The following is a 16552-nucleotide window of genomic DNA, read 5'->3' as shown; positions in this document are numbered from 1 at the left end:
AGGGAGGTTGTTAGAGGTGGCCCAGTTAACATAATAAATGCCTCACTGAGGGAGGGTAGGATGACTTCATGTTTGAAGGAGGCAATTGTGAGACAAATCTGAACTTTGGTATGGTGTCCCTCAGGGCTCCATTCTATCTCTGATGCTTTTTAACATATACTTGAAACCGCTGGGTGAGATCATCAGGAGATTTGGAGCAGGGTGTTATCAATATGCCGATGACACCCAAATCTGATTTCTCCCTGAAATCATCATCAGGAAATGGCATAATCCCCTTAAATGCCTGCCCACAGGCAGTAATGGACTGGATGAGGGATAATAACTTGAAGCTGAATCCAAGCAAGACAGAGGTACTCATGGTAAGCGGTCATACTTTGAGGGATGCAATAGATCTTCCTGTTTTGGATAGGGTTTCACTTGAAGGAACAGGTACATAGCTTGGGAGTGCTTCTGGACATAGGCCTCACTCTGGTTTCTCAGGTGGAGGCTATGGCCAGGAGCGCTTGCTATCAGCTTTAGTTGATACAATAGCTGCATCAATTCCTTGAAGATAATGTTCTCAGAACTGCAGTGGTACACTGTCTGGTGACCTCTAGGCTTGACTACTGCAATGCGCTGTACGTTGGGCTGCCTTTGTATGTGGTTCGTAAACTTCAGCTGGTCCAAAATGCAGTGGATAGATTGGTCTCTGGAGTTTCTCAGAGACACCATATTATACCTGTTTTAAAGCAATTGCATTGGCTGCCACTAAAATACAAATTGCTGGTAATTACCTTTAAAGCCCAGAATGGCTTAGGACCAGGTTACCTGGGAGAGCACCTTCTTCTGCATGATCCCCACTGCACATTAAGGTCATTGAGAGAGGTCCATCGCCGTAGGCCGCCAGCCCGTCTGGTGGTGACTCAGGAGCGGGCCTTCTTTGTAGTTACTCCTGGGCTGTGGAATGTGCTCCCTATAGACATTCGGAGTTTAACATCTTTTCCAGCCTTCAAAAGAGCCCTTATGACATTTTTTTTAGCTTGGCTTTCACTAATCTTTGAATGTTTCAAATTGCTGTTTTAACAGTTTGTTTTATTTTGTTTATTTTTGTGAACCGCCTAGAGCCTTTGGAGTCAGGCGGTATATAAATTAAATAAATAAATAATAACGAGGATGATGATGATGATTTAGCATAGGAGAGAATATTTCAAAGAATTATTCTGTCCATTCTATTAAGTGTATCGGAGAAAATTCTGTTAAAAGTCTAGTCTATGTAATCCAGCATTCTGACTTCCACAGCAGCCAGCATCTGGGAAACTCATAGATGAAAGTTCTGTCTGAGATTATTGATCTGTGATGCTTGGAGCAAGCAAATGATGAATATGAATGTGAGAACTAGCCCCCTCACATTTAAGATTTCAAAAACTGAGGTGAAAGAGATGGTATGGACCTCTTTTATTTTTAAATCCAAAATAAGTGTCTGACATCCTGACTAACTGTGCATGTGTGCTTCTAACAAAAGTACGCACGCAGTGTTAGCATCCCTGCTTCCAAAGTGTGGGGGAGTGGTGATTTTTGCCACTCTCCCTCTGCTCCAGAAGCCCTCTTTGACTCACAGAAAAAAGCCTTCACTGAGGGCTGCATGATAATCAGGGATATGTTTCCACCAGGGGCGTAACTATAATAGGGCAAGGGGAAACAGTTGTCTGGGGGCCCAGTGCCTTGGGGGACCCCCCAGAGGCAAGGCACATGACTGACTCCCCAGCTGCACACCCGCCCAGGCTTCCTTCAGTTGTATTCATCCTCCGAAACTGATGTGAGTGTTAAGACCTAGAACTACCAGAACAGCATGTCTTTCTCTAGTACCATAAAATGACTTGCATCGTCCACAATTTACAAAACCTTTTAAAAAATAATTTAGGATGATGTTCTATTGTGGCACATAGGTGTTTTTATGTGTGTGTGTGTATATATATATATATATATGCTTTTTGTTACCACTATTCAGCCTCATTTAAGATTGCTTTACTTCATGAGCTGATCTTCAGTGAGGTGGGGGCCCAGTTTAAAATTTTGTCTCTGGGCCCACTCCAACCTTGCTATGCCGCTGGTTTCCACTGTCAAAGAACACACCCAGAGCATGGCAAGAGCATCAAAAATCACTATGCTTTTGTGCAAGAGTACCTGCACTGCACACATGCATTTGTTAGAAGCACATACACACCATTAGTCAGGATATATCCAGTGAAACTATAGTAGACAAGGGAAGAAAATGTACTTTCACCACCTCTTGCTTCTTTACCCCAATGTATTTCATTCATTATATAAGCTAGGTTCTTTTTCATGACATTTATGCTATATCCTACTATGCTATATCTCTGCCTATGGTAATGACAGTATTGCTGCTAGCCCCAGCCCAGCTCTGCAAGCATACAGCAGCCATGTGGGCAGCCATGTTACAACAACAGGAATCATGATGGTCAACGTTTTGGAGGGAAAGGAGTAGCCGAGGGAAACAATTCAGACCTCCCTGTACTTCCCAAAGAATGCTGGGATTACAACTTTTCTAACAACACCAACAATTAATAAGAACAACACCAACAATAACGACTTCATTTATTGGATAACAATAATGATATAAAACAACCCCATAACTATTGCTCTCTGGACGGTTTACAAAGTAAAACAATAAAATAACAACAGAATAAAAACATACCATTAAGAACACATTAAAACAAAAACAAAACTACAATAAAAATACAGCCAAAAACAAAACAAAAAGCATTTTTTTAAAAAAAATTGTGGGTGAACAGAAAGGCCTTCACCTGGCATCTTAAAAAAAACCCATAATGAGGCAAGCCTTACTGGAGAGCCTGATTAAAAAAAAATGGGGGGACACCACTGAAAAGACCCTCTCCCTATTAGGCATCCGCCTCACTTCATTTGGTGGGGGAACTTGGAGCAGGGCCTCTGAAAAAGTTCTTAAAGTCCAGGTAGGGATATATGGGATTCTGTGTATGTGTTCCTGATAGCAGGATCAGCGGAGGAACCATGTTATATTATCTGTTTTGTGGGATCCTCTTTTGCCTCATATATGGCTTCTGTCTGGACTAGGGTGCTAACATTAACATGAATCTACTCCCTCTAAAACCCCTTACTTCTTACAGTGTTCTCATTTAATAAGACAAAGGGGATTGCTCCCTCCAATTTATTCTAAAAAGAAGTAGAAATGATCTCTCAGCAACAGATACATGAAAGGTAAAATTAGTTGGCAAAATAAAAATAAAAATCTTGCAATTTACATGAAATTAATTTGCATTTAAAATACAGTTATGTGTTATCTAGAGTTGCCAGTATCAGGAAAACAAGTTGTTCTGGTAAAAACTAAACTGCCTAATATCCTTTCACTATAATCTTAATTGATAATCACCATCCTCACAAGTTAGCCCACTTGCACCTCAAATGCTCACGTGTCCAGCATTTTGAATCGGGTGGATGACATCATCACAAACTACGCCATTGAGATGTCCCTATGTGTCCCTATAACTGTACCAAATTTAGTCCAAATTGGTTCCCACTTGCAACTCAAACATTCATGCATCCACCATCTTGAATTGGGGTGTATGATATCATCACAAACTATGCTGTAGAGGTGTCCCTATGTCCCTACAGCTGTAGCAAATTTGGTTCAAATAGGTTTGGTGGTGCACAAGTTAGCCCTCTTGTACCTCAAAAGTTCATGTGTCTACCATCTTGAATTGGGGTGGCATTATCACAAACTATGCCATTGAGGTGTCCCTTTCTGTCACTCACTACAACTGCACAAAATTTGGTCCAGATCGGACAAGATATTGTTGATGGAGCAGTGTATTATTGTGCAGTGTATGTAAAGCTTGTTATTGTATCTAATTTCTGACCAAAATAAAAATGAAGATGACCACTACTACTATGGTCCAATTAGTTTAGGAAGTCCACAACTTAGGCCAGTTGCACTTCAAATGTTCACACGTCTGCTATCTTGAATCGGGGTGGATTAATTACAAACTTTGCCATTGAGCTGTCCCTAACAGCTGACCCTGTCCCTCACCCTGTTACAGCTGTAGCAAATTTGGTTCAAAATGGTTAGGTGGTTCATAAGTTATCCCTGTTATGCCTCAAATATTCATGTGTCTGCCATCTTGAATGGGGTGGATGACTTTAACACAAACTACGCCATTAAGGTATCTCTATGTGTCCCTACAACTGTACCAAATTTGATTCAAATTGGTTAGACGGTCCATAAGTTAGCCCACTTGTGCCTCAAACATTCATGAATCCTCCATCTTGAATCAGGGTGGATGACATCATTGCAAACTACACCATTGAGGTGTCTCTATGTATCACTCACTACAACTGTACCAAATATGGTTAAATCAGTTAACTGCGGCTCCGCACCATGGCAGCACATGAGGAGACCCCCTCCGGGAGGCTCAAACAAGCCTCCTGGTCTCGGGGGTCTCCCCAGGATGCTCTGCACACTCATGTGCGGCATCTTGTTACTTCCAGGGGCTGCCTCAACTGGCTCCGTGACAGTGCCGGTAATCGTATGGGCAGCCGATCAGCCACCCAGGGACAGCTTGGCGATTGTCTGCGGGGAGGGGTAAGTGAACCTGCTCTTCACACAGATCCGCTGGAAGCATTTCTCACTGATTGTGAGAAGAGCTTCATTTAAGTGTCTGCCATCTTGAACAGGGGTAGATGACATTACAAACTACACCTTTGAGGTATCCCTATGTGTTACTATCTACAACTGTACTCAATTAGGTTCATATTGGTACACACACACACACACACACACACACACACACGCACACACAATGCCAGGTGATCTCCTAAGCTTACTTTACTTAAGGAAAGTAGGCAAAAAATTTCCTAGGAGGCACTTGTGCCTTTAACAAGTTGATCTGCCAAAATTGCACAGGTAAATAGGAAGCTGCCTTATACTGAGTCAGACCATTGTTTGCAGATCAGGTTGATCTTCAAGGCACCAAAGCACAGTCCAGAAAAAAGTTGACAACCATAGCAAGATCCTGACAAACATTTTTGTTTTTCTTTTGAACCATTCTCTTCACAGGAACATAGGAAGCTGCATTCTTCTAGGGATGTGCACAGATCAATTTTTTAAATTCAATTTGTGCCTGAATTGAATCATCCCTGATTTGTTCTGTGTCCGTATCTGTCCCCCCGAAACACCCCTGATTGGATTTGGATTAGATTTGATTCAGATTTGCATCTATTTGGACCACTTATAAATGTCATAGGGGCACCAAATCTGGTTTGTGGGTAGGGCCCCATTTATTTCACCTACCACCCAAATTTCAAGGTAGCGGGGAACTTGATTGATTTTTAATGATTTATTTTCAGTTTTTACTGATTTCTGTAAAATGGGGAATTGAAGTCACCTGATCCTAATCCTAACATGGATCCTCAGCTTTCATTTAAAAAGAAAAGAAAAGCTAAGCTCTAGCCCTTGTAGAAGTGGAGTTATGGAGCAAAATGTGTGTTCACTATTTTTCAAGTGTTTGGATTCTTTGGTGTCTCATAACTTTTCTTCATAATGAATCCCTATGAGGATTCATTGCACACCTTCATTTCTTCTGTTCATTTTGATTGTCTTTGGACAGTGCCAACTGTCAACTGCCATGTGCTAACTACACCCCCCCCCACACACACACACTGGGGTACTCAGTTTATTTTTTAGAAATTTCTGAAGTGTTTAAATTCTTTGGTGTCTTCATTACACACCTTCATTTCTTCTGTTCATTATGATCCCACTGCTTTGTGGATGGGGGTGGGGAATTAGTGGAATCTCATGTGCCAAATACCCCCTAACCTGCAAGCTACTGGGTACTCAGTTTATATTTTAGGAATTTTTGAGGCATCTAGATTCTTTGGTGTGTAATGAATCCTCATAGGGATTCATTATGAAGAAAGGTTATGGGCACCAAAGAGTCTAAACACTTGAAAAAACTCATAGAACATAAACTGAGTAGTACTCTACTGCCTTGCAGGTGAGAGGGGGGTGTAGTTTTTATTGCTTGTTTGTTTGTTTGTTTGTTTGTTTTTTATACCGCCCTTCCAAAATGGCTCAGGGTGGTTTACAATTAAAACAGTTGGCACAGTTGACAGTTGGCAGTGTCCAAAGACACTCAAAATGAATAGAAGAAATGAAGGTGCATAATGAATCCTCATAGGGATTCATTGAGGAAAGGTTATTATACACCAAATAATCCAAACACTTGGAAAAATAGTGACCACACATTTTGCTCCATAACTCCACTTCTACAAGTGCTAGAGCTTAGCTCCCCCCACCCCCTGAAAATGAAAGCTGGGAATCTGGGAAAACTAATAAGAGGCATCCAAATCTCAAATCGATTTGAACAGAATTTGGTGCGATTCGATTTGGACCCAAATCTAGCCAATTGACCACAGAGGCAATTTGTTCTGTCTCCAAATTACCCAAATCTATTCGCCCATCCCTACCTTCTACCGAGTCAGACCCTTGCTCCGTCTGGCTCAGTATTGTCTACACAGACATTTCTTCTGTTAGAATGAATGCCGTATTTATAATTTAGATATGGTGCACTTGAGCATGTCGATAGTATGATATGTGTGTCTAATTAAATTAAAAGGTGGAGTTTGCACTCCAATTTGCCCATCATATTGCTGTGCTGTGCAGGCAACCAGACATTCTTTGAGATCTGGCAGTATTAACAATTTGGGGCCCTTTTCCATATCATATGGAGTGGATCTGTGGAGTTCTTTGCCACTTCATTTAATAGGAGGAGCATTCTTCACCCAGCAGACTCAGTATCCTTAGGTAACCGGAAATCATTAATAATTACAATTATCACTAGCAAAGCAAGAACAGGAAAAGCTTTGAGGCTGGCACAATGTCCTGCCAAATATGTTTGACTGGATGAAAAACACTGACAGAGATTAACACCCGCTGAGCTCACTCATTGGTGGGTTGTCGCAGGTTAATGGAAATGTGTGACAACAGCCAGCAACATTAGCAAAGCCTTTATCTTGGAGACTCATAAATATTCTTCTAAACCCCTACTAACACCCGTGTTTCAGGCTTTTTCCGAGGAAGAATTAAGACAGCTAACTCCATGCTTATTGGAAGGATTATGCATATTCAGTTCAGGTTCCCCCACGTCCTACTCCTCATGACTATTTGGACCTTTGCTGCTGTGGAGTCGTTTATCTCAAGGCTGCATCAAAAACTAGAGGCTGTGTGATTATCTCCTTGTAAAGGCAGTGAAAAAATCTGATTCTACTGAATTATGTTGAGAAGGCTTGCCCCCATCGAGAAATGGATGACTGATAGAAAACAAGGATAAAGATGGGTTGAACCCAAGGGTCATCCATTGCATTTAGTGTTATGAGGGATATCATTACACACACACACACACACACACACACACACACACACACCCCTCCTTTGTGTGTGTGTGCGTGCAAAGGAATGAGTGATTTCAGTAGGAGGGTAGCACATTACTTGTCAAGGTTACATAGGAACACAGGAACCTGCCTTACACAAAGTCAGACCATTGGTCCATCAAACTCAGTACTATCTACACTGACTGGTAGTGACTCTCCAAAGGTTCAGGCAGGAGTCTCTCCCAATCCTACCTGGAGATGTCAGGGAGTCAACCTGGGACCTTCTGCAATTAAGCAGATGCTCAACCACTGAGAAACAGCCCCATCCCCTAAGTGGAATATCTTCCAACAGACTGTGATCACATGTTGTCACCTATACAAATCCAAACCAAGATGAACCCTGCTTAGCAAAGAGGACAATTCATGCTCACTACTGTAAGGCTAGCTCTCCACCTGACACTGAGGCTTCAAGGTCTATTCCTGGATATATTCAAGATTGTATGGCTTTGATTTCCCACAATTTATTTTAAGAACATTTGTAGTTTCTATTTTATGTTTAATAATGGTAGGGTTCAGGCTAGGAGCAACCATGCCCAAATCTAGCTGAAACCTGAAGTGCATCACGAAGAAGGCGCCACTCTTTTGAGAAGGGAAAGGGAGAAAGCGAGGTTTCTAGTATGTGTTAGTATTTGTATGAATTCTATGCTGAATTTTCATCCATAAACAATTTCAGGGCAAAAACAACCCTGGGATGTTTAGGGGGGATAAAACATCCCGGAAACCCCCTTTTTAATATTTTTTTACATTCTTTTTTCACATCCTTTTTGACCCAATCTGCTAATGCCATTGCCCCCCACCCCAAGTTTGTTAGCTCTTCTTTCTTTATGACAACATGATCTCAGCCAATCACAATTGTCCTCACCCCTGTGCTAGAATGGGCATTGGGGGTGTGCATCCAAGCACACCCTGAACCTTTCCACATGGCCATATGGGGGTGGATTGAGGCGGGGGAAAGAGCTACTGTACTACCCTAAGTCACAGACAAGCAGAACATCTGTTTGGGTGACCAAACACAGCATACACATAAGTAAGGCAGTCAAGTAAGGCAGTCATTTGCTGAATTCCAGAGCTGGAACAATAGAAGGTCTGCTGAGGTCAAAGCCAGCATGCTTTGCACTGCCAGTAGACTGGCTGGCATCCTTACATCCCACTTCTGATTGGCCATCAAGGAGCAGGAGGAGCAGGAGGCAAACTCAGCTCTGCTGAAGAGGTTGCAGACACCAGATCATAGAGTGTGCTTTGCAGAGTGACACTTCCATAGCTGAAGCCCCTGTAGCCACAGCTGTCTATTGTTGCAAGGCCTGCTGCTATGCCCTACAAGCTGTGTAGAAGAGGTGAGTGGATCCACATGACCAAAAGAGCAAGGTAGGAGGGCTCTCTTTTCCTTCTACCTTGGTCATCCTAGTTTGGGTTACTCTAGTTTGAAGAATCTGGGTTGGAGGGATTCCCTTGGATTCACGTGATCATGAATCACATGAGGTAGGAGGGCATTCTGCCTCCTACCCTTTATTTGATGGCCCCGTGAATGGGCCCCATATACTCTGCATTCCAGTGCACATTCTGATGCGTGTCCAAATGCACAGATAGACTGATGCTTCCCATGCTGTGTGCTCAGAGCACTGTGCAACTGGCATAGTGTGGAGGAAGGGAGCATTGACCTGGTTTCCAAGCAACAGAAATGCATCACCCACCCCCCTTTGTAAACCTGTCCACACTCTTATAACTACTCCCTTCCCAGTTGCCAAGAATGAAGGGGCTTGCTGAGGGGCATGCAAATGTCTGCAGCACTTGTTCCATGGTTTGGCTCAACATTCATTTTTACCAGGTTTGGCCAATCCACAGGCTTCATTCTGCCGGCTTATCACAAGGGCTGAAGTTGAGCACCCCATTCCATTCTGCTCTTGAAATGGGTTCTGAAGCCAAAGCACACATAGAGCCCTTTCTCACAATCAGCGAGAAAGGGCTCGAGGGTGAGTGGGGAGGAAGGCTGCTAGGACTTACCTCCCCACAGACAATCCCTCTGTTTTTGCTGGGCGGGCAGTCTGCCTGCCCAGACAATTGCCAGCTGCATCCGGCAGTCTGGAGGGTTGGGGTCTAGGAAGCGTTGTGCCCTGCCCAACTCCCATAATGCACTGTGCAAGTAAACAGTACATTGTGGGGATTCCCCCAACACCGACTGGGAGCAGCTGGGGTTGGCAGACGCGCAGAAAAATGGGGCTAAGGGAGTGCTTGCTCTCTTAACCTCATTTTGGAGGCAGGGTCTGGAGGCGGGGTTGCCGCTGCCCCGCTGCCACGAGCCAAGTTCTCACGCGTGAGCAAAACAGGGCTGGGCTTCCTTAGCCTGGTTTTGCCTGCGTGTGAGGACAGTCTCATAGTCATTCAATACATTATTTTACGTTCCCTGCCCTCAGCTCTGACACTAGAGCAATAGGAGTGATACTTGTCATCCAGTAAATCTCCCCCTGCCATTTTTAAAAAACACAAAATGATTTGTGCCTTTGAAATCCACATATAGTGCATAGGCTAATTTAATTATTTATAGCAATGGTCACTGGCTGTGTAGAATTAGCAAGTTGGCCAGAAATATAAGGCTTAAAAATAGACATAGCAGGCCATGCAGATTCTTCATTTATCCTCTCAGCTTCCCAATTGCATGACAGACAGACATTCTATAGCCAAATGCTGGGTTAGCTGTCAGTTTTGCTCTTCTCCGATGGTTCAGGTGAGACCTTTAATGTTTAAAGTGTAACATGTATATTTTTCCTTGTATTCATTCAACTCTACCTGAAAAGCAGCTGAAGAACAGTTAGGGAGTTTGAGAAGCAGGTGTCTCAGTGACAGCATGGATGCTAGCCAATCAGCACCTTCCACCATTTGCTTTTGCTACAGATTCGTAGAACTGTTTCCAACTTTCCCCTCCATCCCCTCAGAGCTTGTCACAGGGCAGGACAAGTTGGACGTGTTTTGAACATGGCAAGGGACCTTCCAAAAGGGACTCTACAGTTACATCTCTTTTCAGCTTCAAGGGGCTTTAAAGAATGTTGTCTGAAATGAGGGGGACCCACTCCCCTCTCCAAATTGCTCCTCTATAATCATCTAAAATATTGTTCTTTACACTTAGGTGGTGCCAGAGGAGCACTTCTTTCTTGCTTCCCATTGCTGCAGACCTGTGGTCATCTGAAAGAAAGGCACTTTTGCAACTCTGAGTCTCTCTCTCTCTCTCTCTCCCCATCCTAGAATATAAATATAAAAAAGAGCCGTTCCCTCTGGACTACTAGATGTTTAGGATGAGAGTGCTTCTGTGAAAAACAAAATTTGTCCCACATAAATGTACTTTGCCCCTTCTGTCCCCTCCAATATATATATTTTTTCCTGGTGAAGGTGCCTGTGGCTTATTTTGCTTTTTAAACAACCATCTGGGATTATATTTTGCAGCATGAAGAAAACAAAGCAGAGAAGGGGTTAAGGAGCTGCATTGACTGCAGTTTCTCCATCTGCTTTGTGAAGCCTCGGGTCAACTTTGCTCATAAAAACTCTGCACAAATATTTCTTTTTCTATCAAAAAGAATTTTAATCTGCACAGACTGGTGCCACTCCGATTATTACATATTATTAAAAATTAATTTAGAAAAAAAGTCTGATCTTTGCAATCTGGGGGTGGGGGGAGAGATACTTTGACAAAAATCCCTGTCCTATATTGATTATACAGCATCTAAAATATACTTTTAATAACTGCCTTAATTCATTTTTGTTCCTTGCCATCTTAAACATTGTTCTTCTCATTGTGTATCTTAACTGATGGTCTTCTTTGTGAGCATCCAGCAGGGCTGTGCAACATAGGCCCCCTAGCTGTTTTTGAAATACAACTCCCATTATTCCCGGTCATAGTGGCCAATAGTCAGGGATGATCGGAGTTGTAGTCCAACATCTGCAGGAGGGCAGAAGTTGTGCAGTTCTGCCATATAGCATATATTAACAATTACAGTTGAAAGTTAATTATGGAAATTAAGCAAGAATCATTCAAAAGTAGCTTAACAACCCAATCATCTGCATGTTCCTTTGGGGAAAAGTCTCACTGCATTCAGTGGGGCTTATGCCCAAAGAACTGTGCAATCTTGCTTCAGTCCTTCCTCTTCTCTTTAACTGAAGATATTAGAGATTGAACCTAGGACCTTTCCCAAGCAGAACGTGCTCTACTATTAACTGAGGTCATTATCACTAGTGATGTGCCCGAACTGTGGTTTGAAGCAGGGTTCCAGCACCTTTTGGGGGTAGCATGGGACAGCTATAAGAAAGCAGATAGCAGGCCCTAACCTGCTCACCACCGCCCCACGCAACTTCTGGGGCAGAGCTTGGCACAAGTACCCCCGCACAGCACCAGCATGGACGTGGAGCCCATGTATGCGCAGGCACCATGTGCATGCTGGTGCTGCATGAGGGTGCTTGGGCCAAACTTTGCCCCAGAAGATGCATGGGGCTGCAGCGAGCAGGCAAGGACCTGCTCTCCTCCTTCTTAAAGCTCCTCCGCACTGCTCCCAAAACGTGCTCAGACCAAACTTTGAACTGCAGTTTGGGCACATCCCTAATTCTCACCACCAGTCCTTTCTGGGTAGGGGAGCTGTAGCCTGGGTAGGTCTGGTTGTGAGAGCGGCTGGGATCAGTCTGACCCTGACACTCCTCCACTGAGTAACCCAGGTTTTGTACCTGGGCTAAAAGTGAGGTAGGATGGCGTGCTTTCACCCTCCTGCCTCACCGCCTGGTCATGTGGAAGCTCAGGCTGCCGGCAGCCTGATCTTCCACAGAGCCAGGCAGAAGGAGCGACCTGGCATTGGGGAGTCCCCCAATGTACTGCTCTCCTCATGTGGTGCATTGTGGGACATGGGAGGATGCAGCCTTCTTTCCTCCCACCCCCTTGCCACTCTGGAATCTCTTGTGTGCTGGTCATGTGGGCACGTGGTGCAACAAAGCCCAGGAGCAGTGAAGATCATGTGAGGGAAGATAGGTAGTGTCTTGCCTGCCTTCCCCCAGCCCTGGTGAAAATGCTCATGTGAATGACCTTATTATGTAATACAGTGGTGAGGAATGCATCATTATGCCCAGGCAACCATAGCACTTACATTTATATACCGCTCTATAGCTGGAAGCTCTCTAAGTGGTTTACAATGATTTAGCATATTGCCCCCCAACATTCTGGGTACTCATTTTACCGACCTCGGAAGGATGGAAGGCTGAGTCAACCTTGAGCCCCTTGGTCAGGATCGAACTTGCAACCTTCTGGTTACAGGGCGGCAGTTTTACCACTGCGCCTCCAGTGGTGGCGGTGAGGATTTATTCAGCATCAAAACATAAAGCCGCGTTCAAGGAAGCAACCATAAATCAAAGACAAACATATCTTTCTCCCAGCAGAGCTGGGGAGGTTTTGAGTTCCTTCCCCTCACTCCAATAAGGACTTTGGCCTGATCCAGCCTAGTTGAGGGGCTTTTGCTTACTTAGGGCAGGATCCACTTGGCCAATCCACCCAGGAATCCACTTGGCTACTCAACCCACCCAACCAACCAACCATTTGCTGTCAGGATTTGGGCATACTTTAGTGATTCATGCCCTTTCTTTGGGCAGTACCTAAGGTATTCTCACAACTGCAGGAAAGTGGGCTAAGGGAGCCCAGCCCACTTTCCTGGGGTTGTTGGAACTGCCGGAAACTGTGTGGCTCCCGGTGGTTAGCCCACTCAATTCCCCCCCCCCCTTAAACAAGGTTAGCAGAGTGAGTGCTCCGCTAACCCAATTTTACTGATCATGTGCCTTTGTGGCACGGCTCCGCACTGTGGTGACACACGAGTAGACCCCCAACTGGCAGGCTACAAGCAGCCTCCATGATGGAGCCGGTAGTCATGTGGGTGGCTGATCTGGCTGCCCAGGGATGGCTCCCTGCTCATCTGTGGGGAGAGCCCAGCAGAGTCTGGTAAGGCTCTCCACATGAGAGCCTCCCTGTCTTTTTAAAACTTGGAAATTTCCAGGGCAATTGATTGAGTACAGTTCTGTAAAGTACATCCCTGCCCCACAAAGTTCAAATCACTCACTCACAATTTCACTGATATTGCATTATCACACCCACAGCGATCTTGGTTAAAGAGTTAACCAGGATTGTTGAGCCCCGCAGAATTGGTAATCATATCTTGATTATCTGTCCTGGTTAAATTCAGCTTAACTACAGCAGTTTGACTAGGATTGCCTGGGAAATCTGCAATTTCACAACCAGCTCCACAGTGCTCAACAATCCTGGTTAACTGTTTAACCAAGATCACCATGACTGTGAGAATGTAGCCTGAGTGTAAGAGGGTAACATAACCAACTTCTGAGCATGCCATAACAGTGGCTGCTGGCTTTGCATGCTAACTGTGATGAATGCAGGCCATACAGTCACAAAATCAACACAATTCATATTACTCTTGTTTAAATTAGGAGTAGAAGAAGTATTAAAAGAGTTCTTGCATTGAAAACTTGGAAAATGTATGTTCTGAGCCTGTGAGCCGGGTCTCATGATCACTGAGACCCGGTTTGTGAAGCTAAGTGGGGAGAGAGGGCTAAGCCTGCTCTCCCCGCAGATGAGCAGGGCGGCAGACCTGGGCGGCTGGATTGGCTGCCAACACGACTGCCGGCTTTGTGATGGAGCTGGGGGGGGGCTGGAGAGTTTCGGGGGGCGCTAGGCCCCCGGAAGCTCCAGTATGCCCTGCGTGAGTGCGCAGGGCATACTGGGGAGACCCCTGAGCTGGGAGGCTGATTTTCAGCCTCCTGCCGGGGGTCTACTCGTGAGGGGGTCTACTCACGATCCCAAAACAAACCCAGTTTAAGGGGCGGGCTACTTGAGCAGGTTACTTGCTCAAGAACCACTGGGCTCACAGCCGAGGCCGGTGGTTCTCACAACTGTAGAAAATCGGGCTAGCGGAGGTTAGCCTGATTTTCTACAATTGTGTGAATAGCCTCTGTTACTTTCAAACTTTGGTGGCATCACTAGTTTTCACATAGAGGTGTTAAACTTAAAGGGGCTATTCTCACGGTAAACCAAAATCGGGCTAGGAGAGCCTAGCCTGATTTTGGCTGATCGTGTAAACCACTGGGCTTGCAGGCGAGCCTGGTGGCTTACAAGCAGCTAGCCCACTTTTTTAGCCTTCCCCAAAGTCCAGGTTTGCGGAGCGAGCGCTCCGCAAACCTGGGCTTTCCGATCGGGAGTAGCTGCGGCGCAGCTCCACAGTGCAGCTACTCACAAGTAGACTCCCGGAGGGGAGGTGAAAAGCCGCCTCCCGGCTCCGGGCGTCTCCCCAGTATGCCCTGCGCACTCGCGCAGGGCATACTGGAGCTTCAGGGGGCCACGTGGCCCCCAATCCCCCCAGTCCCCTCTGGCTCTGTAACGGAGTCGGCAGTCGTGGGGGCGGCCAGTTCGGCTGCCCAGGGCAGACTGACTGCTTGTCTGCGGGGAGAGCAGGCTTAGCCTGCTCTCCCTGCAAACCCCATCCAGGCTCTTCTCACTAATTGTGAGAAGAGCCTCCACATGTGACATGATGACAGTGCAAGCACTGTGAGTTGACCTGCCCTTGTCTTCTAGTGATGAGGCAGAGATGGTCACATCACATCACATCATACATTATATTAAGCTGAAGTTCAACAGAGACAAATGTTATGTCCCACATTTAGATGAGAAAACTCAAATGCAAAAGTATAAGATGGGGTAGACCTGGCTTGGCAGAAGTGCATCTGAAAGGGTTCGAGGTGTCTCAGTGGACTACAGGTTGACTTGAGCCAGCAGTATAATGCAAGTGCTATAAAAGCTAATGTAGTCTTAGGCTGCATGCACAGAGTCCAGATCATGAGAAGCAATCAGTTTTTGACAGATTTTTTTGAACAAAGGACTGTGCACTTGTGTACACTGTCCTGAGTACATCAGGAAGTTCTGCCCCTGGTGCATCACTTCCCCGCCCCTCATAGTTATGGTGTTCGACCCAAGAGTCAAATGCCATAGCGAGCGCTCCCTTAACCCGGGTTTTTTTTGCTCGTGTGTCAGCCACAGCTGCTTGCAGCTGTGGCTGCCACACTCAGAGAGGGGGGGTTCCCATAATGCACCGCACACTCGTGTGGTGCATTATCGGAGCTCCAGTGGGCAGGGCAACACACAGCGGCTTGTCCCAGCACCCTGACTCTCAGAGCTGCTGAGAGAGCCACTGCTCATCTGGGTGGGTGATCTTCCCACCCAGGGAAGGGGAGAAGGGGAGCCTGTGGAGAAGGTAGGTTCAACCCACCTTCCCCACAGCCCGCCTGCGAGCCCTTCTCACTGCTCATGCAAAGAGGCTCGCTGAGTCAGGGCATTGGGTCTATCTAGCTCAGTTTTGACTACACAGACTGGCAGTGGCTTCTCCAAGGATGTAGGTAGGAGTCTGCAGAGGCGTAACTATAGGGGGGGCAGGTGCCCCGGGCGCCATCTTTTCTGGTCACATGGGGGGCGCCGCCATGACCAATTTTTAAAAATTTTTTAATTTTTGTTAATACAAATGTTTCCTGCTCAGTGCAGCAGCGCTGCAGCAGTCAAGGGAGCGTGTCGGTGCCCCCTTCACCACGAGCAGTCCCTTCCGCGCTGCCTGCGCCCCCCCCATTGCTTTGCTGGCGCCTGGCGGCCAGTCAGTGGCCTGGCTTGGCGGTGGTGGTGGGCGCTTGTGAGGAAAAACCTAAGTATAATGTCGTATGTTGGGGGGGCGATGGGGGGGCGCAGTGTGGGGGGCCATTTCAGTGCTTGCCCCGGGCGCCATTTTCCCTAGTTACGCCTCTGGGAGTCTCTCCCCAGCCCTATCTTGGAGGTGCCAGGGAGGGAACTTTGAGCCTTCTGCATGCAAGCATGCAGGCGCTTTTCCCAGAGTGGCCCCATCCTCTAACGGGAATATCTTACAGTGCTTACACTGTATCATGTTTTACTTTATTTTACTGTTTTTGTCTTATTTTGTTACTGATAGTCAGCTGCCGTGGCAAAAAGATGGGATAGAAATCCATGAAATAAACAAATATTCCCCATTTATTTCAGGGAAACCCAGTCATCTAAACATGC

Source organism: Hemicordylus capensis, chromosome 4 (genome assembly GCF_027244095.1).
Source record: "Hemicordylus capensis ecotype Gifberg chromosome 4, rHemCap1.1.pri, whole genome shotgun sequence".
In the NCBI taxonomy this organism is placed as follows: Eukaryota; Metazoa; Chordata; class Lepidosauria; order Squamata; family Cordylidae; genus Hemicordylus; species Hemicordylus capensis.
The sequence above is the reverse complement of the archived record's forward strand: the minus strand, read 5'-3'. Positions refer to the sequence as shown.